A 27,134-nucleotide genomic window follows, 5' to 3' on the forward strand; every position below is an offset into this window, starting at 1 on the left:
GCAGTTGCTGGACAGAACAGGACACATGTTAAACGGCACCTGGGTTTAGCTGTTAACAAGAGCCCAGCAATTACTAACATAAAGCATTTCACGGTTAGCGCCTGCATTCAAATGCCTTGAAATCGTTATGTCGGTATAGTACTTGCATGTCAGGGGAGTTATTGGAAGGGTAGAGAGAGAACAGGAGACCACTCATTCTCACAGCAGTCCATAAGTGGGTGCGTTCAACCTTAAAGGAGAGAATTAACTGCTTGTAACATTGAAGCTGCACTAGAATAGTCTCATTAAAATGTGTAAAGAAATGAGATATCCCAACACAAATAAGTTTGCCCCTCCCCCACCGCTCATGAAGTTAACGCCTCTCCCAACATTTGGAGAAATGATTTCCTTAAGGACAACCATAACTGAAATCATTTCTTTGAGAAGGCAGGGTGACTTCAAAAATAAACTTTTTTCCCCAGGGAGCACTCAGACTTCAAAAAGAACGTTTCTTTTTCTTGTCACTCTGCCTTCATAAGACATTATTTCTTTATGAATGCAGAGTGAATTCAAAAAGAGAAAAAAATATATATATTTTTGAGAAAAAAAATATTTTCATTTTTTCTCTCCAAGTGGGGCACCCTCCCAGGAAATGTGCTAATTCCCCCTACCACCTCCCCCTCATGCCAGGGGTTTCCACGTGGACGGTCCAGGATTTATGTACCGAAACTCTCCCGCTCAAGTTCACTACACTCAGATACTTTTGGGTAAGCTCATAAAACTTGGTAGACTTCAGTTAACTAAATCCCAGTTAGTGATGACGTAAGTTGAGGCATTGTCTCAACGCTATGTGCGTCCCTAATTTCCTCTCTCTGTCTCCGCCCTAAAGTGACGTTATTCTGTATCTCGAAACGAAAACGACAACTGAGCCTGCCTCGCGCACAACATTGTGGGAGCTGTAGTGTCGTGAGCCGCACAGCAGCAACGTTTCACAGGCACTATGTACAAAACACTACAATACCCAGCTCGCAATGCAGCACAGTAAATTGCTCACGGCCATGACTGGTTGTGGCGAGATCTCTGCTGGGAGAACTAGTTTTGAAACTAGCTATACTACTCAGTTGCCTTCGCTCGGAGAATCAGTAAGGACTACATCTCCCAGAAGGTCCCAGAATCTTGCGGCCTGTGTGTCCTCTCGCTACCTCACAATAAGGTTGATTTCGATTGGGTGGCGAGCCGGTTGCACGCGGATCGGTGGTGCTGTCTTTTCCTTTTAGAGAAGAACAGGCGAGCGGAGGTGAGGGGAACGCTGGTTCCGGGTGAGAGGGGGAAAAGGGGACAGGTTGGGGGTTTCTGGAAATGAGGTATCTATGAGGGGATCGGGTAGGTTAGCCAGCAGGGGTTAGCAAAGCGGGTGACAGGTGAAGTTCGCATCCTTCGCCGTTAGTCAAGTGACGGGGGTACTCTCCATCACCGCAGTCATCGTCACCCCTCAAGGTTTCCAAGCCCCATCTTCCGCATGACGTTCTCTTGTAGTATACTATAAGTACATCATTGGCAAATTCTTCCGAGGTGGCTTTTATAGCCGCATTAACCGCATCTAGTAAAGTGCCTGCGTGCTGTACTTCACACAGTTACTCGTCCTTTATTCACCTTCCGGGATCCGAATGGTGTGGAAAATTAAGGAGCGCAGTAAGAATATTAAAAAAAACACTTATCACGTAGATGGAATTGCTTGAATAGATAATGCACAGCTGGTTGAAGATTTGCATAGAGTGCTTTAGGGTTTGTTGTCAACAACTACGAAATGTAATCTGAAATGCTAAAAATCGGGTAATGTGGATTGGTAATGGCCACACCGTTCATGCCAGGTGAATGATGCCCAATCATTTCTGAACTATGAGTGAGATTGAGGGGTACACGCTAAAGAAGCTGGCCGGGAAGTGTGTTCGGCGAGTAGTATGTTTTTGCACAATACTCATCCACTGCTCAGGTGGAGATCTGATACTGAGTCAATGACCACACTGTCATAAATGGCAGATTCCGGTCGCTGGTTCAAATGGCTAGTGGTGTGGGCATGGGGACAAGGGGGGAACTGCCCCATTCTGTAGCAAAGGGGGCAAGAACGTTAGTTTGCTCCCGTGCAGATCTTGAAAGTTTCGGGGAGAAATGCGCACAGGTTCCAGAGTGAGTCATGCCAGCTGCTGCCTGCATCTGCTCTGTGACTCCCATCATTGGGGTCCTGCAAGTGTTGGCCAGTGTCCCTGCCTGACCGCCTCTTGATCAGCAGATACTTTATCGTCACACTGTCTTTGTTTCCAATGATGTTCTGGTAAAGGACAGCGGTTGAATAGCTGCAGCAGACACCAGGAACACTGAAGTGATGTCGCTTTCCTCTCAAATATTAATCTCTGGTTAAGTGTTCATGCCGATTGTTTTGCAAGTGTTTGCTCGTAATACCATGTATGCTTTGTCAAATGGTGTGTTTATAAGCAGCTGGGTTTAATATAAAGGTTCTTCTGGAGGAATGGGGGGTGTCTACGCCTTTAATTTAGTACGACCTTTTAGGACCGTTTAAGGATGCTTCAATGCCTGATGTGAAACGAGCAACGCTTCTATTCTGTCACTGCATCTATAATGTTGTGACTAGGTATGCAAAATGTTATGCAGGGGCATTCCGACATTTTTTTTAGAGGTGTGTTTTAGCATATTTTCTGATATACAAGAGTGAGACTGAAGACGTGATCTTTGAGAAAAGTGGCAGTGGCTTATCCACTCGTCTACCCGATTTTTGATGTCGAGCAGACACTCTGCATGTTGGCAGAAGTGGTGAGTTTCCCTCCCATCAGGCCAGCTACCCGTAAATGTATATCTGCAGCGATCTTTGTGTAACGTGTATGTTCGAGCTCTAACAGTGCTGCTTGTCTCTGCATTTTCTTGACCGTAGAATCTACTGTGCTACAAACCATTCACTGTAGAATCTACTTTTCTACAATGTGTATGTGTGTTCCCTTATATACATTACACAATGACCCCAGCGCAATGGTTTAACTCCTTCAAGGTTTTTTCAAATAGTGTTGCTTTTACAGAATTGGGGTTAAGGGTTTGTTTGCCTTGTGCAAGTTGCTCCCTGTTGTGAAAAGTTGGCAACCATGAATGGAGAACCGTTTTCGTGGACAATTTGATCCAGTTTGAGTTGGTTCACTGTGCATGCTGGTCGTTTCGACACATTTCACTGACCTACCTTGTATCAAAGTGCACACTTATTCGGCATGCCTTTCCTGAGAGTTTTCAACTGGTGAAAATGTATGATAGGTTATTTATAACGCCCTTAATACCCAGAGGTTTCTAAGCGCGGACCCGGGGATCGAACCTGTGTTGCTCCCTTGCGAGCACGTCGTTGTCCTTCTGCCGAGACGTATGTCCCCTTCATTATCTTACCGAATGACTTTACCTTCTCTTCCTAGCCCCTTTTACACACTGTACGTTGCATACATGTATACAAACTAGATACTACAAATAGTGATTTCTGATATCGGATTTTATTTTTGTTTCTCGGCTTTTTTTTTTTTTGCCGTCTTTCGGTCCCAGCCTGAGATGGATGGATAGATTTTTGTCTGCAACTTGCCCTAACCTTCGTGAATAGTACTGTTACTTGCATTTGGCCCTTTGAAATCCATTCATATACTTTGTGTTGCTGGGCTCATTGTTCCTTAACAGTACTTAACAGTACTTTTGAGCGCAAGGTGTTGGCTAAAGCGGAGCTCGAAGCAAAACACAAAAGCATCCATAGAACGCCGTTTGTGAAAAAAGTGCAAAATTGATGCCAACTGAGTATAACCAAAATTGTAGCAGAGTTTGAAATCGCTTGGAATTGTCTGGTTATCTTGACACCAACATGAACATTTTTCAGTTCCCAAGACAACTGAGGCTACGAACATATGTGACATTCATTCTTTTTGGGAGGCTCCTAAATTTCAGACCTCTTTTTTTTGATTCCTGTGGTAGTCTATTAATCTTGAGTTGTATATCAAACTGAATCAGATTAATGTTACGTTTCCTCGATTGATATGTCATACTTGGGTATGGCTAGAAGGGCTTTAGCAGTAAACCAGAACTAATGCATGGTAGTTGGTAGGGCACTACTGGTGGGTGAGTGCCAAAAGGCACCTGTGTGCTGGCAGTGATTACTTTCCACATATGGTTCAGTGCACTGCGCAGTTGCTCTGGTTATTGTCAATAGTCATTAATTCCTTGCCTGCTAAATGAGCAGGCAGGGGGCCGTCACCAATCACTGGCCTTACTTATGGCTGGCCCCCTTTATTATTTTTTTTGTCTGAACACTTTTATTATGCTACGTTCTCCCCCAATCTCACATTTGATTGCTGTGTAGGTAGGTATACAGCTTGCTGTGGATGGAGTGTTTTAAAATTCAGCAAAGTGGGTTACTTTGGCGCAGGTCTGCTTTGGAGGAGATGTGTAATGTCATGTACATAATAGGACCGGAGTATTTATAGTGGCGTCCTCTATGTTTAGATAAACACAATTCTGTTCAACATGAACAGCAAAAAGCATTATCACACTTTTTTATCCGTAAAGCTCTATTAATTTATACATGTCATTGCTATTAATGGAAGCCTCTGGGATGTTAAATTACTGAATCACTACATTCTGAATTGGTGTGCTCGTAAATCTATTGAGCAGAATTCCATGGAGCATCTTTATTAAACTGACTTATTGCTCCATTTCTTGTTGCTCGTTCAATCTGTCTATTTTCTGGCACGTTTTGCTATCCACCATCCTTGATTTCCCAACGTTGCGAACAAAGCGTTTCCTGTACTTGCTTTTCCATATTCTCTAGTATAGTGAAACTTAATCTCTTTTGTGGAACCCTTTGCATTTATTTGTATAATAGGGATGTCCGTTTCGATCAGAAATGCTTAAAATGAGTTGAGTGCAGAGGAGGATCGAGATGGTGAGTAAACTCTGATGCAATCAGATAAGTACTGAGGAGCAAGACCTTTGATGGCTTTGTACATTAGGAGAAGGAACTTGAAAATAGAGCAGTTGTGTGTGGAGAGCCAACCAGCATGTTGTTGGCAGATGGAGGGGGATGAGGGGGAGGAGGCGGGGTTGGTACATTGTAGAGATTGTACTGGTTTCAAAGTTGAGGACTTTGTTTAGAGGAAGGGCTTGAGGGAGGCCAAGTAGTAGGCTTAAGCTGTAGTCAGTTTGTGAAGTACAATGCAGGTTGTGGATATCATCCCTACAGATAAGGGTTGTATCGGCCACTTTTACTCCCTTAAATAAATAAATATGCAAATACTTCAAAAAACTAGTAAGGAGTAAAAATACTCCCCAACAAAAAAGGGGAAATGGACACACATGACCTTGTGCCCCTGCTTTCTCGCACAGATCCATAGATAGGTTTGGACCAGCAGTGCACGTAATACCACAGGAAGAAACTGCTATTTTTTTCTGTATGATCGGAAGAAGTAAACATGTATCTTAATTAGGTGCAAGAAATAATTATTACAAAAATATTTCCCCAGTTAACATATATTTACTAGCTTATAAAATACTCCCATTGGGGAATGGGATGATTACATGTTTAATTTAAAAAATGGGGAGTAAAATACTACACTTCAAAATCTTATCCAGAGCACTGGTTGTTGATAAGAGGACAACACGTTTTTTGGGAATGTTTGGGTGGTTGATATGAGTGCTAGTGATGCATTGTCAAGTCACAGGTTACTCTCGGAAGACCTCAGTATACACTCCTTCAGTGCTGTTTTGAAGTTTAGGACCTGTGTTTCCAAAGTTAGTGTGGAAGAGTTTAAAAAAAATATATTTTTTGACTAATAGATTTGCCTTCGTATGCCTTTTTTATATTTGAGTGTTTTTGTAGAGTGCTATGCTATCCTTGCATCTATTTCTAAACACGTGTTCACCTTTGGACAGTAGAGTTTGGATCCCATGTTGATAAGCAAACTTTGTCTTGTCTGATCACGCACATGGTGTTATTTCCTCTGGAGTTTGAGAAACTGTGCTGGTTAGGAGTGGTTCCTCTGGAGGAAAAGTTGGTTTTGTTCTTCCTTTCTGCCAAAACTAGGGGCAGTTAATCCTTGATTGGTTGTCAGTCCAAGTTGGAAGGGGCAATGCAATATCTCCTAAAATCGCCTTGCAAGACTGTGGCTTATGCCACCTTGGTGGGAGAAGGTCTGTTATGGCACTGCTCAGGTGTGTTTACAGTAAATTCATCTAAGTTTCTGAGATTAATAATGCCCCATACAGTAATCCTGATAACCTTACAGCTGTCACTTATTTTTGTCATTGTTACATCTGAGATTATGCTACTTGTAATTGGCCGGAGATGGCTTCCACTGCCATTTAAAACGTAATTATAAATCTTCAAATCTGCATTGATTCGAGAACCGAACAAGATAGTATTGTGGGTAATGTCAGTTTTTTTCTTCTGCTTGTCAGGCTTTTTAAAAATTTTTATATAAAGATTGGACAGTGTAAATCATTAAAGTGGTAATAGTTTATTTTTAGCCCTTGAAATGGAGATTTGTTGAGCAGGTGCTAAAACTAGTTGCTGGGTTCAGGCCATCACCCAATAGCCATTTATTTCATTTTGACACTTGTAAAGCGCACCAAACTATGAGGCTACCACCAGGCTCCTTAGTGGTAGTCATAAGCTACCACTAAGGAACCAGGAGTGAGTGCACAACGCACCACACATCTGCTCTCCACAGGATAGGTACATTTTAACTTTCTACCCAACCTTATTTATTGACATTCTCAAATATCCAAAGTTATTGTGACATATGCATGTATCCAATGTCCTGATCCAAAAGTAGCTGCTGGTTTCAAACTAACTGGGCTCTTCTAGGCTTGAAGCAGGAGCTAAATGGCAGCCAGCAATCTTGAACCCTTCGCTTACAGAGCACAGCACAACGTTCAACACTAATGTGGTCTCTTGTTGCCATGCCCACGAGGGCTTGGGTGAAGTAAAATGGCTGTGATTGTTGCAAGAGCCTGGTTTTTAGGCCTTTAGTTAATCGCAATGAGATGGTTAGGTTCTAGAAAGGGACACTGTTTGGAGTTGCAATGCAAGGAAGATCATACTTTGTTCTTCAGCACATGACCCTCTGGAATGTGTAATGGAGAGAAGTGTGGTAGGTCAGAATCTGGAGATGAACAGGGTGGTATTTTCATGAAATGCTTCTTTATTCTAACACACATGGCCTAAGCTTAAGTTGTTCTGCCCTACTCTATAAAGGAAAAGTCTAAGAGGGTGGGTGTTGGGGAGATTTATCATTCTTATGCTTCCTCCCATCTTCTTGTGAGACCCCAGCACTTTTTGCTGGACTTCTGGACCTTTTTCTTTCTATCCTGAATGAGGTGAGCCTTTTTCCCCTCATTTATTTTTATTTGGTCTGACTTTTGGAACTCTGTTCACTGTGTTTTACCTTTTACTATGGAGCCTGCTTTCCTTCATATCTCTGTAAAGGCATCTGTTTAACTTTTGCAGCACACAGTGCCGTATGTGCAGTGTTGCTGGGAACCCTTTGGGTTCTCCTTCGAGATTCTTTCTTTATCCTTTCTTAAGAATAGAGGGAGACTTTGTATTCTTCCTAAAACTTTATACTAAGAGAGATTAGTGCCCACCCCCTTATGTGGAGTGCTAAGAGCATACCTGATATTCCCACCCTTTTTATATTTTTTTATTTAGCTCTTGTGACTTTTGAACCACATATACAACCCTGTAGTTATGGTTGATTGCAGTGGATGTGTTCTAACAACTATTATATTTTTTATCGTATACTACTCAGTCACGGCTGTGCACAATTCGGCCATCTATGTTCCTAACATGGCGGCTCCTTTTTCTGCCATTTCTTCGCCATCTCTATCGTGGTTGTTCTTTGTTAGCCTTCTACCATTTCTGGTAGGGGGCGGTCTCTGTGCGTTTTACCTTTGATGGGAACCCTTGGGTGTCCCGCCTAGGCTCCAGTGTGTCTGTGCAGGCTGGAAGTGGGGGAGGAGTTATTTACTCCCCTGCCCTTTGTCTACCCGAGTGCCTGAATGGAAACAGTTACCATTTAGGGGTGGGTGGGGGTGGTACTGGCTGGCTCTCCTGATTGGAAAGCCACCCACCTCTTTCTATAAAATTAGTTTGCAGAGGAGTGTGTGGGAAAACAGAATAAAATGTGAGGTTCCTGAGGTGAAAGGCAAGTCGACCACTGGAAAATGGGAGGATAGCTCAAGGGCAACGTACTCGCCTTGGAAGCAAGATGACACAGAGCGACACAGGTTGGATCCCCGAGTCCGCGCTTAGAAACCTCTGGGTATTAAGCGTGTTATAAATAACCATCATCATACCAACAGAAGAACCTAAACTGTAGACGACCAGAGACCCTTCCAGACCCTTCCAATCACTGTGAAGCGACCACTGCTGCCCTGAACCTGTTTTTGTAATCGACAGAAGCTCCAAAGAGGACTCCTTTTCTTTGGCTGGTGGGACTAACCAGCTCTTAGCTGAACTGCAAATGGCACAATTTCCCGAGGTGCTGCGCCTCTCCAGAGCTGCGGACCGCAAATACCAGGAGACCTCTGACCCATTTGCAGTGCAATGTCTTTGCAAGGCCAAATCCGTCCAGAACTCGGAGCTCCAATTGGACCTCCAGAGGCACGATCAGACTCAAAGTCCGCTCACCAGCATGCACTCTTGTCAATTCATCACCTAAAGTTTTAGCCACATTCTGGGCTTTTCTTCTACTCCTAGATGGAGGTGTAAGGGGTGTTCTCATATGACGTCCCGTCAGTAGTTGATGAGGGGAGAGGTGATGGTCTGATCCTGGCTGATTACAAAGGGCATACAAAGCTAAGGGTAGGCAATATAGCCATCCCTTATTCAAAATCGATTTAATCTTGGCAATACTTTAAGGAGGCCAATGAGTCTCGCACATATACAATTTTGCTTGCGGGTGATGAGCAGATGAAGTGTTCCTTATTCAATAGAAGCCCGATTTTGTTGTAATAGCTCATTAACTAACAAAATGTGGCCCATTGTAGGATCTCAACACCCCCCCCACCCCCAATCTCGGAAAAGCTTTGCACACTAAAAACTTTGTTGCGCAAGTGGCATCAGGCTGTGTACACAGACCTGCCTTGATCTGCTTAGAGAAGGGATACACCACCACTAATGGATACGTATATCCATTACAAACTTGCAGCATATAGACAGTCAATATGTAAATGCTGAAACGGACCATTCGGGTCAAGGTATTACCCCTCTGCTTGTTCTCAGTGTATGCCCAGCAGTAGGCAGATTACAAAACATGATCACATATTGATCGTGATACACACAAAAAATAGAGAAATCTCTGAGAATAGACAGTCTTAGTAAACTTTATGAATGAAAAATAGTCTACCACAGAGAATTATTTGCATTCAAGTTTTGTACCTATTCCTGTTTACATTTTCTTTCTTATAATGTTTCTGATATTTTATTGTTGAATATGATCTTTTCTTTGCTTTCTTTGTTTTGAGAAATGCATCTCTTTGTGTTTGAATAATTTATTGTTCAAGCTCTGTTTAATTCACTGTTTCTGTGTTTGAATAATTTATTTTTAAGCTTCAATTCACTGTATTCGTTTTTTAAATCTTAGTATATTTTGTATATATATTTTTTTTCATTAAAAAATGGTCAATATTTTTCCAGCTGTACGTCTGGTAATTTCCTACTTGTGACTCTCTATATGAGCACAGAAACATTTTCTGGTAAAAATAAGCAAAACTAGGACATACATTTCTATGTCTAAACCAGTGTGGATTACTCCTTTTTGTTTGTTTTTCAGCAGTAAACCTTTGACACACGATGAGGTTTACCATAAATAGTGCAACATGTTCCAACAAATTCAGAATTAACCAGTCTTCCGCAATTGTAGCAGCAAGACTCTCCCTAGTTACATGCATGGGGATAATGCAGCTGTTCAAGTGCAACCTTTTAATAATGCTACTGGCATCACCGGCTTTCCAGTGCTTTCTTTTCACCATAATGCTTCTGTGGGGGATAAAGAAGACCCCCTTCGCTCCCATAATTCTTGCTCTTCTGCGGTGCACTGCCTTGAATCTCCATTAGTTGGGATATCGACAATTTATTAAATCCTTCTTGCATTAACATGGCTGGAACTACTTTATCTTTAATAGTCTCAGTATGAAACCTCAAAATATCTGGGGAATATGCAACCCTTTTGGATTGTTCGCCTGTGGCTTCGTTCCCGCAAGAGAAAATTTGTTTGCTTAGTGCGCAAAATGCATTTAACAACCACTATGGTCACTGGGAGTTGTAGTGCCTTAAGCCTGTCCAATAAAAATGCGTGTGGCACTGGAGTGCTGTCCGCACGGAAGTAACCCCTCCTTTTCCAATGTGCTAATCCTGCATGTACGGTTGATAGTTCCTGCCCTTTGTGCTTCTCGGACATGACAATAAGCGCTACTAATTCTGCTGCTTGGTCTGAAAAGTGAGACGGTAGCCTTGCACTTGTTACAACTTCAGATTCTCCATATTTGTCTCACTACCGCTGCACCTGAATGCCTTTCCCCACTAGTCTGACTCCCGCCAAAGCATTTTCCTTCACACAGGGTATATCCTAAAATTCAACATAATTAGCACAGTGATGCACATGATCGCCGCCTTCTACTGGCTCACGTATAAACATGGAAGGATTCACTATTTTACATTTTACAATCTTAATCATCAGATTAGAGTTAATTATCTCATAAACTGAAGCTCTTTGGATGCCAATGTGCCTTTGGGTTTCTCTAAAATGGCAAAAAGAGCATGCTCCACAAAGAGGGTCATAGAGCAGCCCATGGCAATACTTGGCCACTGTCAGGCTGAGAGGTCCTGTGTCCGCGGAAGCTGCTGAACCCCCGACAATCCCCCTGAGATGTAATTCCCAGAACTAGATTTCAATTCAGCTCTGTAAACTACACCCCAAAGGGAAAGGGGGAAGTGGATAACAAAACAACACCAGGCAGACTGCGTCAAGGCTAACCAGAGCTGAACCTGCAGAGGATATAAGAATAGCAGATACAATTCCTTAATTTACTTACTTAACCTTATGAATGGGAAGACATTAATCCTTAACTAATAATGAAAAAATCATACCTGGCTCTTCTCTTGAAATTTCTTAGAGAAGCTGATAAGAAGCTGAAAATCTCTCTTACTTGAGACACTTGAAATTCCCAGCTACTTCTTACTTTAGGCAAATCTGGAAATCTTAGTTCATTGTCTTTTTTCCAAAATGCCCTGGAGGTCCAGTTAGATTGTTCTTAAAAATATTCTTTCTTTTTCTTTCAAACTATTTATAATTATATTGAGTTTTAGAATCCTTGAAGAAAAAACACTTGTTAAACGCACACGCAGGTTATCTCCATTCAGATGAACTTCACTTAGAAATCTTCCTGGTTGAAGAACACGCGCAAAGAGTTCACTTACGAACGAATACACGCGATCAAAAGAATCCACACGCGCAAAAATCCACACGCGCAACAATGTTCTCGCGCGGAACACGCGAAATAAAAACGCCCGCGCTCTTGAGTTCAAACGTGTCGAATTGATTCTCACGCGAAGGAACACTCGCGCTGGAAAACACACGCGTCCTTTATTCCACACGCGACGTATTGATTCTCACGCGAAAAACACCCGCGCTAGAAATCACACGCGCTCTTTAGTTCACACGCGACGTATAGCTTCTCGCGCTAAGAACACCCGCGCTAGAAATCACACGCGCTCTTTAGTTCACACGCGACGTATAGCTTCTCGCGCTAAGGTGCACCCGCGCTCTGAAACCCACGCGCATTTAAAATCGCACGCGACAAACTGCTTCTCGCGCTCGGAACACCCGCGCTAGAAAACACACGCTCACTTGAATTCGCACGCGACAAACAGATTCTCGCGCTAAGGAACACCGCGCTGGAAAACACACGCGCACTCCGGGAGTTCAAAAGTTCTAGTACAAACACAACTTTTCACGAATTTTCAAGGAGAATGTCATTATGATGAACAGAGTAACAGTACAAATAAAGTCACTTATCTCCTGAGCGAATTCAAAAGGATCTTCTGCTTTTCCTGTCTTCAAAAACGAATTCCTGCCAACTGATAGCTTCTCCTGTAACCCCCAAGAAAGTAGCCGCTCAACTGCTGACGACTGATGATCCCCAACAAGGGTGAAACACGTGTATGGGGTTGCTGGTGGTACTCTCGTTCAGATTGGAATTGCCATTGTATTTCGGTGCTGGACTGCCCCCGGGCAGGACAAAGACTGATATGCAAATGGATATTTCCCATCTGTGAAAGGCACAGTGAGTAAAAGCAGTGGCTGCGAACTCTCAAGTGGTTAATAACCACTGAACAGGTTATCATGTCTGTTCTTGCGAGAGAGGGGCGCCCGCTACCTTTGTAAAACTATAATAGAAAACTTCCCACCCACACAAAGCTAATCTGAAAAGGATAAACAAAGAGAAATAATAAGAAGGAAACTTGAATAAGGGAAGGAAACCTGACAGTACCCCCCTCCTAATGCCCAGTCTCTGGGCTTATCTTATGTGGATTTTTAGCGTGAAACTTAGCAACTAAACGGGGGGCATGTACATCAACTGAATCTTCCCATGATCGTTCCTCTGGTCCATATCCCTCCCAATCAATCAAATACTGTAACCTTCCCCTCACTTTCCTGGAATCCAAAATTTGTTTAACCACAAATTCCTCAGATGAATCCTCCAAAATCACAGGGGAAGGTGGTGTTCTAAATCTAGTTCCTGAACAAACTGGTTTTAAAAGACTAACATGGAAAGTAGGATGTACCTTCAACTGCTTGTTTAATTTCAATCTTACTGCCACAGGGTTGATGATTCTCTCTACCTCAAAAGGGCCTACAAATCGTGGACTAAACTTATTCTTCCCCTTAATTTTCAGGTACCGGGTAGAAAGCCAAACTAAGTCTCCCACCTTATATTCAGGACCAGCCTTTCTTCTCAAATCTGCACACCTTTTATATTTCAACTTATTTTCTCCCAGAACCTTTTTTGCTCTATCCAAGTTATTTTTCATTATCAACAAACGATCTTCCACTCTAGGATTCCCTGAATCCTCCAACACCTCAAAACTCAGAAAGCGAGGATGAAACCCACGACCCAAAAAGAAAGGGGACATAGAAGTAGCATCTTTTCCACAATTGTTGTAAGAGAATTCTGCCAACCACACCAAATCCACCCAATCCTCTCTAGCTTGTAAATAACACCTTAAAAACTTCTCCAATTCTTGATTTACTCTCTCCACTTGTCCATTACTCTCCGGATGATACCCAGAAGTCAAACTAACTTCCACCCCAAGTTTCTTACAGAAGGCCCTCCAGAATTTTGAAATAAATTGAGATCCCCTATCAGAGATAACTTGACTTGGGAGTCCATGTAGTCGAACTACACCTTGCAAAAAACTATGAGCCAGTTTTTCCGCGGTAACCTCTCCCTCCATTGGTAAAAAATGTGCTTCTTTAGTAAGAAGATCGACCACAACAAGAATGGTAGTATAACCCTTATCTTGAGGGAGATCAACTATGAAATCCATAGAAATTGTGTGCCAAGGACGAGGAGGAACAGGTAACGGCTCCAATAAACCATGCGGCTTCCCAACTTGACTTTTCGCTTGTGCACAGACTACACAAGTTTTAACAAAGTTCAATGTGTCTTGGCGAATTTTTTCCCACCAAAAATTCCTTCGAACCAATTCCAGAGTTTTTCTAAAACCAGGATGTCCTGATAAAATGGATTCATGACAATTTCTCAAAACCTTTTCTCTTAACTCATCAGTAGGTACATAAAGCTTGTTATCAAAAAAAGGAAGATCGTCTTTCAAACTTCTGGCTGGATCCAGTCTCACCCACTCCTCCATCTTCTGCAAGGACATATTTTGACGAACTTCATTCAAAAAATCCATTTCTTTAATGGCTCCAGCTAACAAAAAACGTTCTGGAGCAATTATAGGTTCTGGTTCTAGAATCTCTTTCTCCTCACTTCCAGGAAATTGGCGAGATAACGCATCAGCTTTTTTGTTTTGACTTCTGGGTTTAAAAGTCACAATGAAATCATAATCTGCAAAGAATAAAGACCAACGAAGTTGTCGTGGAGACAAAGTTCTTGCAGATTTTAAAAACAATAAATTTCGGTGATCAGTAAGGACCGTTACTGTATGTCTTGCTCCTTTTAAAAAATGTCTCCATTCTTCAAAAGCGGACTTTATTGCTAATAGTTCACGATCAGCAATTGTGTAGTTCACTTCAGCAGCAGAAAACTTCCTAGAAAAGAATGCAACTGGATGTATTTGACCAGTAGTTTCATTCCTTTGAGAAAGCACCGCCCCCAACGCTAAATTTGAAGCGTCCGCCTCCACAAAAAAAGGTTTAGAAAGATCTGGATGAATTAGAATTGGACTAGAAGTAAATCTTTGTTTTAACTCTTGAAAAGCTTTTTCTGCTTCAAGGTCCCAGTCAAATTTCACTCCTTTTTTCAAAAGTCTCGTTATAGGAGCAACCAGCCGAGAAAAACCTTCTATAAATCTCCTATAAAAATTGGCAAACCCTAAGAAACTTTGTATTTCCTTAACCTTAGTAGGAGAGGGCCATTCAAGAACTGCTTGCACTTTTTTAGGATTCATTTCTAAACCCTTAGGTGAAATTATAAAACCTAAAAACTCCACAGAATCTGTATGGAATTGACTTTTTTCCAATTTGGCAAACAAATGATTTTCTCGCAACTTTTGTAAAACTAAGCGCACATGTTTCTGATGTTGATCCAGGTCAGAAGAGAAAATCAAAATATCATCGATATAAACAACAACAAAAATATCCAAGTATTCTCTAAAAACCTCATCAATGAAAAATTGGAAAGCCGCTGGAGCATTACATAGACCGAATGGCATAACTTGATATTCAAACAGCCCAAACATGGTCTTAAACGCTGTCTTCCATTCGTCCCCTTCCTGCACACGTACAAGATGGTAAGCTCCTCTCAAATCTAATTTAGAGAAAATATTTGCTCCTTGTATTTGATTAAGCATTTCCGAGATGAGAGGAAGAGGATACCGGTTCTTAACCGTGACTTTGTTAACTGCTCGATAATCTATGCAAGTTCTAAGCGTGCCATCCGGTTTTGGTACAAAAAATAAAGGAGAGGCCGCCGGTGACTTAGAATGACGAATAAACCCTTTGGCCAAATTTTCCGACAAATATTCTTTTAAATAATCATTCTCTTTCTCAGTAAGAGCATATACCCTACTACTAGGCAAAATTGTTCCTGGCTCCAGTTCAATTTTACTATCAAAGGGCCTATGGGGTGGTAATTCTCCTGCCACTTTCTCATCAAATACGTCCCAAAAATCTTTGTAACACTGGGGAAGTTGACCCACTACAGCTCCCACATCATGACATCCAATTCCAGTCTCAGCCAGAAAACTAGACATGGAATTACTTTGTTTTACATCTTCCTCTAAGAGACTTCCTGAAAAGCAATTTTCTTTACAAAAATCGGACTGCATGTCAATTGTCCTAGCACTCCAATCAATCAGGGGATTATGGAGAGTAAGCCAAGGCATGCCCAAGATAATCTTCAACAAAGGGGCATCAATTAACTCAAACGAAATTATCTCTCTGTGACCTCCTGATAACTCCAAAGTTAAAGAACCAGTTCTATGCGTAATAGGACCAGAAGATAAACACGTACCATCAACAGCCCTAGCCTGCTCTACAACCTCCTTCTGAATAATTGGAATTCCCAAAAATGTTGCCAGACCCCAATCCATGAAATTCCCAGTCGCACCAGAGTCAAGCATTACAGGACCATTTCCCTTACACTCCAACTCAAAAAATAAGGATACATTTATGGTTATATGAGGAACCGCTGTCTGCACCGTATTGGCGATCTGTTGTACCTTGACTGCTGAGGAAGAAGTCTTCTTGGGAGTGTAAGGACAGTTTCCTAAAAAGTGCCCACCTCTTCCACAGTATAAACACAGATTATTATCTCTCCTCCTAGTCTTTTCTTCCACTGTTAAAGGGCCTCTGATTCTAGGAGATGGATTATTCCCTTTGGGTCTACTCTCTACTTTAGGTCTATCTGCTCTAACTAGAGACTTTACATCACTCTGACAATGACGCCTCTCTGCCTTCCTTTCACTCAAACAAACGAAAGTCCAATTGAATAACCAAATCAATCAGACCTTCACAAGTAGAAGGGCGTTCAACTACTCCAGACAATGCATCCTTTAACTCATCTCTAATGCCCTGATAAAACAACGAGGCCTGTTTAACCTCGGGCCACTTGCTTTCTAACACTAGGGACTTAAATTGTGTTATATAAGCAATCAAGTCTCTATTACCTTGTTTTAATTCTAAAAGTTCACCATCCACTTCCAGAGATAACTGTCTTCTATCAAACATCTTTCGGAATATCTCTAAAAAAACTGGTATAATTTCCTAAAACCGCACTCTTTTGACTCACCAACAACCCAGCCCAAGCAGATGCCTCCCCAGAAAGATATGACAACATAAAAGTTATCTTAGAAGCATCCGATGGAAATAATTCTGGTCTACTCATAAAATGTAATTCACATTGTGTCAAAAACACCCTAAACCTCTTGGAATCCCCATGATAACGTTCTGGAGGCGCCAAAGGAACCGGCATAATTATACTCCTTACCCCTTCTGCCACTGGAGGCGCCCGTTGTATTTGTGGTAACTGATCTTCTCTTTCTAACTCAGGTGGAGAACCTGCGCCCCCTGAAACCTCATCCTCTCTCCTTTCTCCCCTCTGTTGAATTTGTGTAACTTTAACACTCAAGTCATCCACCTTTTGACTAAGTAAGGCATTTTCATCCCGAGAAATTTTCAACTCCTCCCGTAACTCTCTGATCAAAGATCCTAACATCTCCATGGATTCGTCGGGGTTCATGACAGCTCGGGCGGACTAAATTATTGGCCTTTCATTCTGTCAGGCTGAGAGGTCCTGTGTCCGCGGAAGCTGCTGAACCCCCGACAATCCCCCTGAGATGTAATTCCCAGAACTAGATTTCAATTCAGCTCTGTAAACTACACCCCAAAGGGAAAGGGGGAAGTGGATAACAAAACAACACCAGGCAGACTGCGTCAAGGCTAACCAGAGCTGAACCTGCAGAGGATATAAGAATAGCAGATACAATTCCTTAATTTACTTACTTAACCTTATGAATGGGAAGACATTAATCCTTAACTAATAATGAAAAAATCATACCTGGCTCTTCTCTTGAAATTTCTTAGAGAAGCTGATAAGAAGCTGAAAATCTCTCTTACTTGAGACACTTGAAATTCCCAGCTACTTCTTACTTTAGGCAAATCTGGAAATCTTAGTTCATTGTCTTTTTTCCAAAATGCCCTGGAGGTCCAGTTAGATTGTTCTTAAAAATATTCTTTCTTTTTCTTTCAAACTTTTCAAACTATTTATAATTATATTGAGTTTTAGAATCCTTGAAGAAAAAACACGTGTTAAACGCACACGCAGGTTATCTCCATTCAGATGAACGATGAACTTCACTTAGAAATCTTCCTGGTTGAAGAACACACGCAAAGAGTTCACTTACGAACGAATACACGCGATCAAAAGAATCCACACGCGCAAAAATCCACACGCGCAACAATGTTCTCGCGCGGGACACGCGAAATAAAAACACCCGCGCTCTTGAGTTCAAACGTGTCGAATTGATTCTCACGCGAAGGAACACTCGCGCTGGAAAACACACGCGTTCTTTATTCCACACGCGACGTATTGATTCTCACGCGAAAAACACCCGCGCTAGAAATCACACGCGCTCTTTAGTTCACACGCGACGTATAGCTTCTCGCGCTAAGGTGCACCCGCGCTCTGAAACCCACGCGCGTTTAAAATCGCACGCGACAAACTGCTTCTCGCGCTCGGAACACCCGCGCTAGAAAACACACGCTCACTTGAATTCGCACGCGACAAACAGATTCTCGCGCTAAGGAACACCGCGCTGGAAAACACACGCGCACTCCGGGAGTTCAAAAGTTCTAGTACAAACACAACTTTTCACGAATTTTCAAGGAGAATGTCATTATGATGAACAGAGTAACAGTACAAATAAAGTCACTTATCTCCTGAGCGAATTCAAAAGGATCTTCTGCTTTTCCTGTCTTCAAAAACGAATTCCTGCCAACTGATAGCTTCTCCTGTAACCCCCAAGAAAGTAGGCGCTCAACTGCTGACGCCTGAAGGATAAAATCCACCAGGCCTAAGACTAAAGCAGAAGCAGCCACTAAACACGTCCTCTCAGATGGGGTTTTGATGATGAAAGGCACAGAGTGACAGTTTAGAATGTTCATTGTTGTTCTGCATTGTCTTCTAACCAATCAGAGCTGTCACTGGGAGGCTCCATTTTGCCTTGGGTCAGAACCAGGATTCTGAATCAGCAAGTTAAGGCCTAACCAACTATAATAGAAAACTTCCCACCCACACAAAGCTAATCTGAAAAGGATAAACAAAGAGAAATAATGAGAAGGAAACTTGAATAAGGGAAGGAAACCTGACAGCCACTTCTCAATTGTGAATGCGGCAGCAGCCAAAGCTTGTTCGTAAGGAAAGTGTCCTCTCAACTGTATCTAAAATCCCACTGTAATACGCTAAAGGCTTGTACCCCAATGTAGTTCTCTGCGTAAGCACTGCTGTCAGAACTGTCCCATTTGTGTGTGAAAAACAAATAAAATGAATCAGCATAATTGGAAATTTGTGTATGTACTGTAATCAAACACCCAGGCTCTAACATAGTTGCATAACCCCAAAAACTGGTTTCACTGTATTTGGCTTTGAGGTTTTCATAATCGCCTCAGCTCTTTCAGGTGTCACCTTCTTTTCTTCATGTGAAATCGCTTGCCCTATGTGTAACACCTCTTGGCAATATTGTAACTTCTCCCTGTCTACCTTATATCCCTTGTCTGCTAGAATAGTCATCAACTGAATATGATCTTATCTGCACTCCTCTTCCGTGGTGCTACAAATTAAAATGTAATTGACGTATTGTATTGCTGCACTCTTAAGATCAATGTTGCCTAAATCCTTCTGTAGGACTCTATAGATCGATGGGGGCTCACAGTACCCCTGGGGCAAAAAGAGTATGTTTCAGTCGAGTTTGGCGGAACGTAAAGGAAGTCTTCTGAGTCTTTGTGCAACGCGATCTATAAAAAGATTTTTCAAATCGATCACCATGAAATATCGAGCATCCACTGGTCGTTGCCGGTTAGGCACTAAAGGAAACTCTGATTCTACCATCTGGTTAATCGGTCTCGTATGTTGTATACACTTCACGACACTCCTTATTTATACATTGTGGTACTACGTGACTGTTCGATGGCACCAGAATCCCTTGTTTCATCAGTGCTGAGATAGTCTGAAATATGCCCTCATCAGCTTCTCGAGACATGGAGTACTATTTTGCTCAAGGTAAAATAGCTCCTGGTTTAAGCTTCAGTTTAACTGCCCCCCCCCCCCCCCCCCCGCATTCCCTTTAATAAACCTACATCATAAGGGCCTGTGGTCCAAAGGACGCTTGGCACCTTCTCCAAGTCTTCCTGATAAAATGCTGGACGTTGCCGCATTATTGCCATTCGCTGTGGTACTTCCCTCTTTTCTGTCCTTATCCAGTATGTGATGCTCAGAAAACACACCACTTCAGCAGCTGTTTGGTCTTTCCCTGAAAGTGTCATCAGTTATGTCAATCTGTACCCTTCTTCGAGAGCTATTACTGTTCTCCATGGTCTAACCGCATCGTCTACTCCTTCGAGCATTGCCATTTCCCTTCGTACTATGGCTGCTTCTAATCCTATAGGGCTAGTATGCCCCCCACTCTTCATCCATAGGTATTCACGGTCTAAACGAAGTCTGCAGATATCCTCACAATTCTTCCCACCAAGCCAGGTAACCATGTCAGTAAAATGCTCACTCCATATAGAAAAATCTCGATCTACTGGAACGCCTCGCAGCGCCACTTGCCCTGTGAATGCCAGTATTCGTTTGCCCATGTTTAAATAATTCCAGGAGTGGAGCAAAATATCCCTTGATCAGTGAATGAAATCGTCATATTAAGTTTTGTCATTAAATCTCTTCCCGAAATGTTAACTGGTGTCTGTTGTGAAAAGGAACAGACATGTCACTTTCGTATAGAGATTGGTAATTCATTAGTAAAAGGAACTTGGCTCGTAGCGCCAGAGAAACCTTAAGCATTCATGGCAATTCCCGACATATTTTCCTTCTCGTATACACAAACGAGTTGCTCCAGTTTCTACAAGAAAATAGTATTTGCCTCTATCGTCATACTGACCCTTGGTTCCTATTGGGGGGTGGGCGTTAGGGTGAATTCTCATACATGTGCTAATTCCCTTCACCTTAGAGACCTCCGGCAACTTTTCTGGATTTTGAGAACTTGATTTTCTTACCTAGAAAGAGTGTGAGCCTTTTTTCCCACTTATGTATTTTGATGTGTATTTTACACTTGTGTTCTTTGATTATGGAGTTTTAGATAACTCCATAGGCATCCTCTTTTCATATGTGTTACACAGCACCCTCGGTGCAGTGACACAGGGATGTCTTTTTAGACTTCCCATAGGTTTAAATACCTTCTCTGGGATAAACTACTGTTTTCCAGAGAATGTAAAGAGAAATTGAATTTACTAGTCTTTCCAAATGTATAGACCCAGTGCACACCATCTTACAATGGAGTGCTGGAGGGGTTACATAGCATCCCCTGTCTCGAACTATTCATGTAGCAGTCAAATGCTAGCCTTTCCTATTGAAAAGGCTGGTGGTAGTGGTTTCAGAACAAACTATCATGATTTTTCCTAACTGCGAACACCGGTAGCTAAAAATCACGGGAGCCATGTTTTTCAAGATGGCGCCTTAAGCCCCTTCGTTTAAACAGGTCCCGGTCTTGTTTCACTTTCTTTTTGGAAAGGTCCTTCTAGTGTTTGTCTCTGCGCACCAAGCCAGTTTTGGTCCCTTTGTTCGTATGCCTTTTGGCGGGCTTCAGGACTGAAGACCGACTCTGGTGTCTTGAGTGTCTGGGGTTGGCAGGAAGTGAGGGAGGTGCCTGGAATTCCCTGTGCTTAGTCTCCTTGGAGATCCAAATGCACTCTGACGTGATTGGCTGGCTGACTGTCTGGCAAGGACAGCCACCCTGCTGGGTGAGTGGCAGCTAGGCTGGAATGAAAGGGAGAGAACTGTTTAAAAGACGAGTCTCTTGGACTGCAAAGCAAAGTCGACCACTGGAACGAAAGAACCGAAGATGAGCTGGGAGAGAACGGCTGCTGCACTCCTGGAACGTTGGTTTGCCCAGTGAAGCCCTGCTGCAGGTCCGAACTGCCAAGATAATCCCGACAGAGAAGCACCTTCAGGGACGACTTCTTCCTTTGAGTTGATGGGACCAATCGACTCGTAAGCGACCTGGATACCATTCTGAAAGCTGGTTAGGATTAACCAGGGGGAAGGACACCAGCTTGTGTGCTTGAAGAACAGCTACTCGAACTGAAGTGACTCCATTTTGTTAGCGTTTTCCGACGATCCCGTGCAGGAGTACGCCCCCCCCCCCCCCGACGTCCTCCCTCTTGTCCCCACAACTGTGGCTCAGGAACAGTGAGATCTGCAGGAGCTGCCAGAACCCAGCGACTTCAGCTGCATTTGTTTCGTCATACTAAGGTACTGTGCCAACCCGATTGAGAGAACGCCACTCTCGCATTGAAGGTTTGTGAAACTTTCCCAACTTGCAGGCCTAATCAGCTTGTGACCAACACATGATTCTTTTTCGCCTAAACTACTTCTGAGAACTTTTGCAAAGACTTAACCGTTTGATACCAGAACTGCTCTTTCCTATCCAGAACACTAGCCCATTGACTTTGGCCTAGGCCTATTCCTATTGACTTGAATTGAACTCTTCTGGTGAACTGAAACTATTTGCACCATCTAACAAGTATGTGATCTATTCTACTTACCTTGTGCCTTTTTGCTCACTTCTAAGTAAATGAACTGCCATTTGGCTCCTATTTCAGCAGAGCTCCAACTGTCTTAAAATCTTAGCATTTTGCATTGAAGTGTATTGGTATATAATATTAAGTTGCCTCCTTCTAGTGAAATGTTTTCTAAATGATTGTGTAATAAATTGATAAGTGTTTTACCAAGAAACCTTGAGTATAAGTGTATACTTGAACCACTGTGATTGAAAGTAATCTGTGTAACCTCTTGTACTGCTCACATTACCTCTTGAGATGAGCATGGCTGCTCAGCTCGCTACCAAAAACTGTGTGGTACAGACTTGTACCAAGGTTGGTTTGGCTTACACCTGTAGTCCTAATTGTTTGTGGTTGTCCCATAGTGTACTGAAGGCAATTCTGCCTAACAGTGGGTGGAGAATCTCGTGTCATAGATGGCACGGAACACCTCCAGTCACCCTGTGAGCTGTCCTATTCTGGGTACAGACTCATCCCGTCCCTGTGAAAGGATTTCCTACTACCACTGTGACACCACCTAATCTGGGTGTCCGCACTTTTCCTGTGTTTGCATAATGCTGTGTCTGCATAGCGGCTTGTTGCTCCTGCCTTGTGGGGGATTCATTTGCACTCGCTCTTGTTGCTGTACTGGCAGCGCTTTTGTCTGAATAAAATGTGTGATCTTGCTTAGTTTGTGTACTATATGGTGGAGGATAAGCTGCACCCACCCCCTCTTGAAAATTAAATTGCCCATTTTGTACATTCCCTTGGCTTTCATACACACGTGCAATGTGCCCTGTCATCCCACATGTCCAACATACTGGAGGTGCGTCTTACCAGTCCCACCTGGTTATATCCTCCCTGGGTACTGTGATTCTCATTCTGTGTATTCTGAAACCCACCTGGATTATTTTGAAATCCACCTCTTCCTCTATAGCCCATACCTCTGCCTCGTGGCAAGGACCCATATTCACCTGATCCATCAGGTGCCGATTACTCGCTTGCGATACACCCATTGCTTCCTGCATTCACATCATTCTCCACGTTTCAATACTGGCCCTTCTTTGGCAAATTTAGACCGTTTTCTGAACTAACTTGGCTTTTTTTTTTTCTTCCTAGTCTCATATTTGTTATTTTTCTCTTGTAATATCGACAATGGTGTACGATCGTTAACTGTATCTCAGCCCACGGTTTTGCTTCCATTCCCACTTGTTTCTTCATCTGCCTCTGTAATGGCTCAGGCAACCCCCGATATAAAATGTGGGAAAATAATGCCACCGTATTTTCCCACGACTCAGGAGTTTCAATTAGCCATTTCACATGAATGTCTTAAAAAGCAATAGGGTCTACATCTTCCTTCATCTTGCGTGTCATAATTGCACCCATATCTGATATATCGGGGTACTGTACCCTGAGAGCCCTCCAGACGTCTGCTCTACAATTATTAAACAGCGCTCCGTCATGCTCTATGTTTGTGCTTTCATACTTCAATACCCTGCTCTCCTCCATATGTCATCGGCTCTTCCCCCCAAGAATAGCTGCCAGGAGACGTTTTATGCCCCCTATGTGCCAGCATGTTTCCTCCTGTCACTTTTTCTAATCATATATCTATTTTCCCAGCGCCCGAAGTCAACTCTGGAGCTTACACCTTAAATTATCCATGTCCATCTGCGGTCATGGGATATACTGTTGTCTTGCTTCCACTTTTTGCAATAAGAGAAACTGCGTGAACCCCAACCCAGAGTCGGCTCTCATCACTAGTCTATCCATGGCAAGGACGATCGTCCCTGTCTGTCTCCTTGTCGGTAACGACCTTAACCTGCAGCCACACGGTGGTGATTCTCCCTTATCACTGTACAATCATCCTCTGTGACGCTCTGGATATGCTATGGGATCTGGCCGCCTGTCCTTGGGTTGTTCCAGATCCGACTCATCTTACTTCTTGTCCATTTGCAAGCTTCCTTCAGGGACGCACACGCTCCCTCCTACCTCAAGGGTAGATTAGATTATTTCCTCATCTTGACATCTCTTGTCCCCAACTAGTGTGACTATTTTCCACCTCACCTTTTGTCTAAGTTCAGTCTGATTAAGGACAATGTTCTCCTTCGTGACTGAACAGAATTTCTTCTTCGCTTTGGGATTGCAATGCTAGGGATTGGTCCCTTGACTTCTGTACTTGCTACCCTCCTTTCATTCTTGATAGACCTTATTGATATTTTCTCTGATGCTTTCTGCATTAAATCTTTGTCTAATACTACTTCCAGATGCCCCTGACGTTGCTTCCTTTATCAGAAGGAACTCTTGTATTCTATCCCATCGTATTACTGGGCTTGGCCCTACTAGTTCCTTTATGAATGAGACTGGTATCAAGACCCTGCTGTCTACTTTTGTTCTATTTCTTGTTTTCTCACATCCTTTTATTTCTTTCTTCCTTTTGCCTTCTGTTGAGACGGATTTCTGAACTCTGACCTGGTGGGCAGATGTTCAGAAGGCCAGCCTAGTTTCTTGGAACAGAAGTAACCTTCTGGACAAGCCAGACCAATCTGGGTAGCATTGGCAGCGGTCAAGACTAGGTCTCAGGAGGGGTGAGGGTGACTGAAGGACCTCAATGAGCACACATGGTAAAGGACACTTAGAAATCACTCCTGTCAGGTGTGTGTGTGTGTGTGTGTGTGTGTGTGTGTGTGTGTATATATATATATATATATATCTTGTATTTCAAGGCCTTTGAGATTCAACACACAAATCACAGTAATACTTCTAAACCAACACAATCCTATCAATATACATAAATACAAGACCAATGGGGGGTCTAAAGGGTTAATGCACGAAATGGGTCCACAACCTCAAAGGGGAAGGAAACGGGCAGTGCAAATAGTCTATAGTCACTTCTGTATCAAACGCAATCCTAACTGAAAGGCAGTCCAATCCCTAAGAAGAGTGGAGCCTATTGCTCAAATGTACTTGCAATGCTGGTGCACGCGCTAATGCAGATGGGCAAAACTGGGTCTCTTTAAGGGTCTGTAGCAGCTCAGGGAGGTGAGTGAAGTGTTGCAGAATAAGTTCCCACTGTTCGTGGAGGGTCTCCCCAATAGGGCAGAGCAGGTTCCAGAGTTCAGGAATAGTTTGCTAGTTCACACTAGCAGTGTAAAGTAGAGGGGCCCCTCTGCGGCCACTCGTGCTTAAAAGTGGATGGATGCGCTAGGGACCACCAGTTAGGGTTGCAATTACTCACCGACCCCTGGCGCACTCCGGACCATACTTCGGCAGTCGAGTCCACTTCATTTGCAGGTTCAAATGCGGCAATCGCACGGCTCTGCGGCTTCAGTGACGAAGATACAGCGTTGTTGATACGCAAATGGGACAGTGGCGATTTCTCTGTTCCTGGTGGATGGATCAGGCCAGTTCCTCTGTAGCAGGCTTCGGGGCACAGAGGACCACAGCTGCAATTAACTTGCAAAGTTCGTCACCACGGCTAGGCGATACGGTAACTGCGTATACTCCAGTTCAGGTACACTCACTTTACTCAAGACCTGGCAACGCCAAGTGTACGAAATTTGGTGAGAGTGCTGTGAACACAGAGCTGCCATGTACCCAGTTTCAAAGGCCTCCTCGAAACGGCGGCGATTCGATTCCGGGGCAAAGGTTCTGCTCAAGCTGGTCAGCCCACTGGTTGGCCCAGGGACACTTCCAAAAAGGCTTACTTGCAGGTTTTGATAAAGGTGCCGAATAGTTGGTTCCGCTATTCCAATGGGTCGAAGTGTCTTTGCAGACCTAGGACGATCAGAGGCAGAGAGGTCCAGCGGGACAACGGCGGGCTCAGGGTGCCAAACCTTCCAGCGGGTCACCAGCGGTTACTCGACTCAGCTTCTTAGTTTCAGGATACTTGGATCCTATCCTTCGTTCAGTGAACTCCAAAGATCGACATGGTATGGGTGTTTTGGAGCCTTCTCTTATCCAAAATCTCCTTCGCGCCAAAACAAAGAGGACCCAATGGGAGATCTGCTCACATACAGGCATACCATATGTGGACCAATCATGGACCACGGTGGTCCCAGGCATTCACAGCCCACCAGAATCTCTGGTACTCAGGATGTGTATTGGAACTATACAGTCCAGCCCACATCCTGGGGTGCGCACTCGAGGCATGCAGAAGCCCGCAAAGCACCAAGGCGCTTCGCAATAAAATGCGTGTCCAAATAAGGACTGACCCGGTTGGCTCGAACTGGGGAAGTTGAAGGGTCAAGATGGCTAAAGAACAGGACAAAGAACCTTGTGGCATGGCCATTTTGGAGCCAGGCCACCTAACCGTGCCAAACGGAGTAACCGTGGTTTTCCTGGCAGGAAAGGGTTAAAAATACATGAAAAGATAGTTGCCGCCAGCCCTGTCCAAGGCACATCTGCACTTCTCCTAAAAATCCTTTGAGAGTAAATAGGGCCTAGGGAAATGACTGGAAGACCCAAGTGCATTATACTGCAAGGTACATTGTGCACTTGTAACATGTTGCAGAAAAGTTGCAACATTGATAAGGACTAAGGGAAACAAAGTCTCCCAGTACTGACTGTCTTTAAGGTCATGTCAGTTTCCCCTTAACAAAGTGAGCAAAAAGCCCAGGGGAGTGCAGCAGAAGGCTGTGCTCCTCTGGTAAAGTCAGACTTTGGTGTTTAAACAAAGCAAAAAGTTGGGAGGGTACACAACTGCACATGGAATGGAAATCTTTCCTAACTCCTTCGTTCTACTATCCTTACTCCTTCCCTTTGTCTCTGCAATCTTTTGTCCTTTAGTCTTTGTGCTTCCGCCTCTCTTCCTTTCTCTTCCATCCCTATCTTCTATCACTCTATTGTCATACTTTCTTCCTGTTTTTCATCTTGCTCCTCCTGATATGTTCTTGTCGCTCTCTGCTCTTCCTTTTCTGCTCTTTTTCATTCAATCTCTTCTCTCGTTTTTCCTTTTCTTTCTTGTTCGTCCTTGTCTTCTTTGCCTGACTTCCTCAATGCTTTTACTATCTATTTTAAGTAATATCTGTCCTCCCATCCATTTGTTCCTTTGTTCTGTACGAGCGCCAT

General features: G+C 43.2%; 1 protein-coding gene across 2 annotated transcripts in view; it reads left to right on the top strand.

The window, feature by feature from the left end:
- Positions 1 to 870: 870 nt before the first annotated feature.
- The window catches only part of ABCF2 (ATP binding cassette subfamily F member 2), a 440,304-nt gene continuing 414,040 nt past the window's right edge, over positions 871 to 27,134 (top strand). The window contains exon 1 of one of the 2 annotated variants that reach the window (XM_069646016.1): positions 871 to 1,276. The gene's annotated coding sequence lies outside the window, so the exon portion shown is untranslated. Of the gene's footprint in view, positions 1,299 to 27,134 lie in introns of both variants that reach the window. The other variant, XM_069646017.1, reaches the window with a different exon arrangement.

The sequence above is a fragment of the Ambystoma mexicanum genome, chromosome 2p (assembly GCF_040938575.1).
Source record: "Ambystoma mexicanum isolate Mex_15411 chromosome 2p, UKY_AmexF1_1, whole genome shotgun sequence".
In the NCBI taxonomy this organism is placed as follows: Eukaryota; Metazoa; Chordata; class Amphibia; order Caudata; family Ambystomatidae; genus Ambystoma; species Ambystoma mexicanum.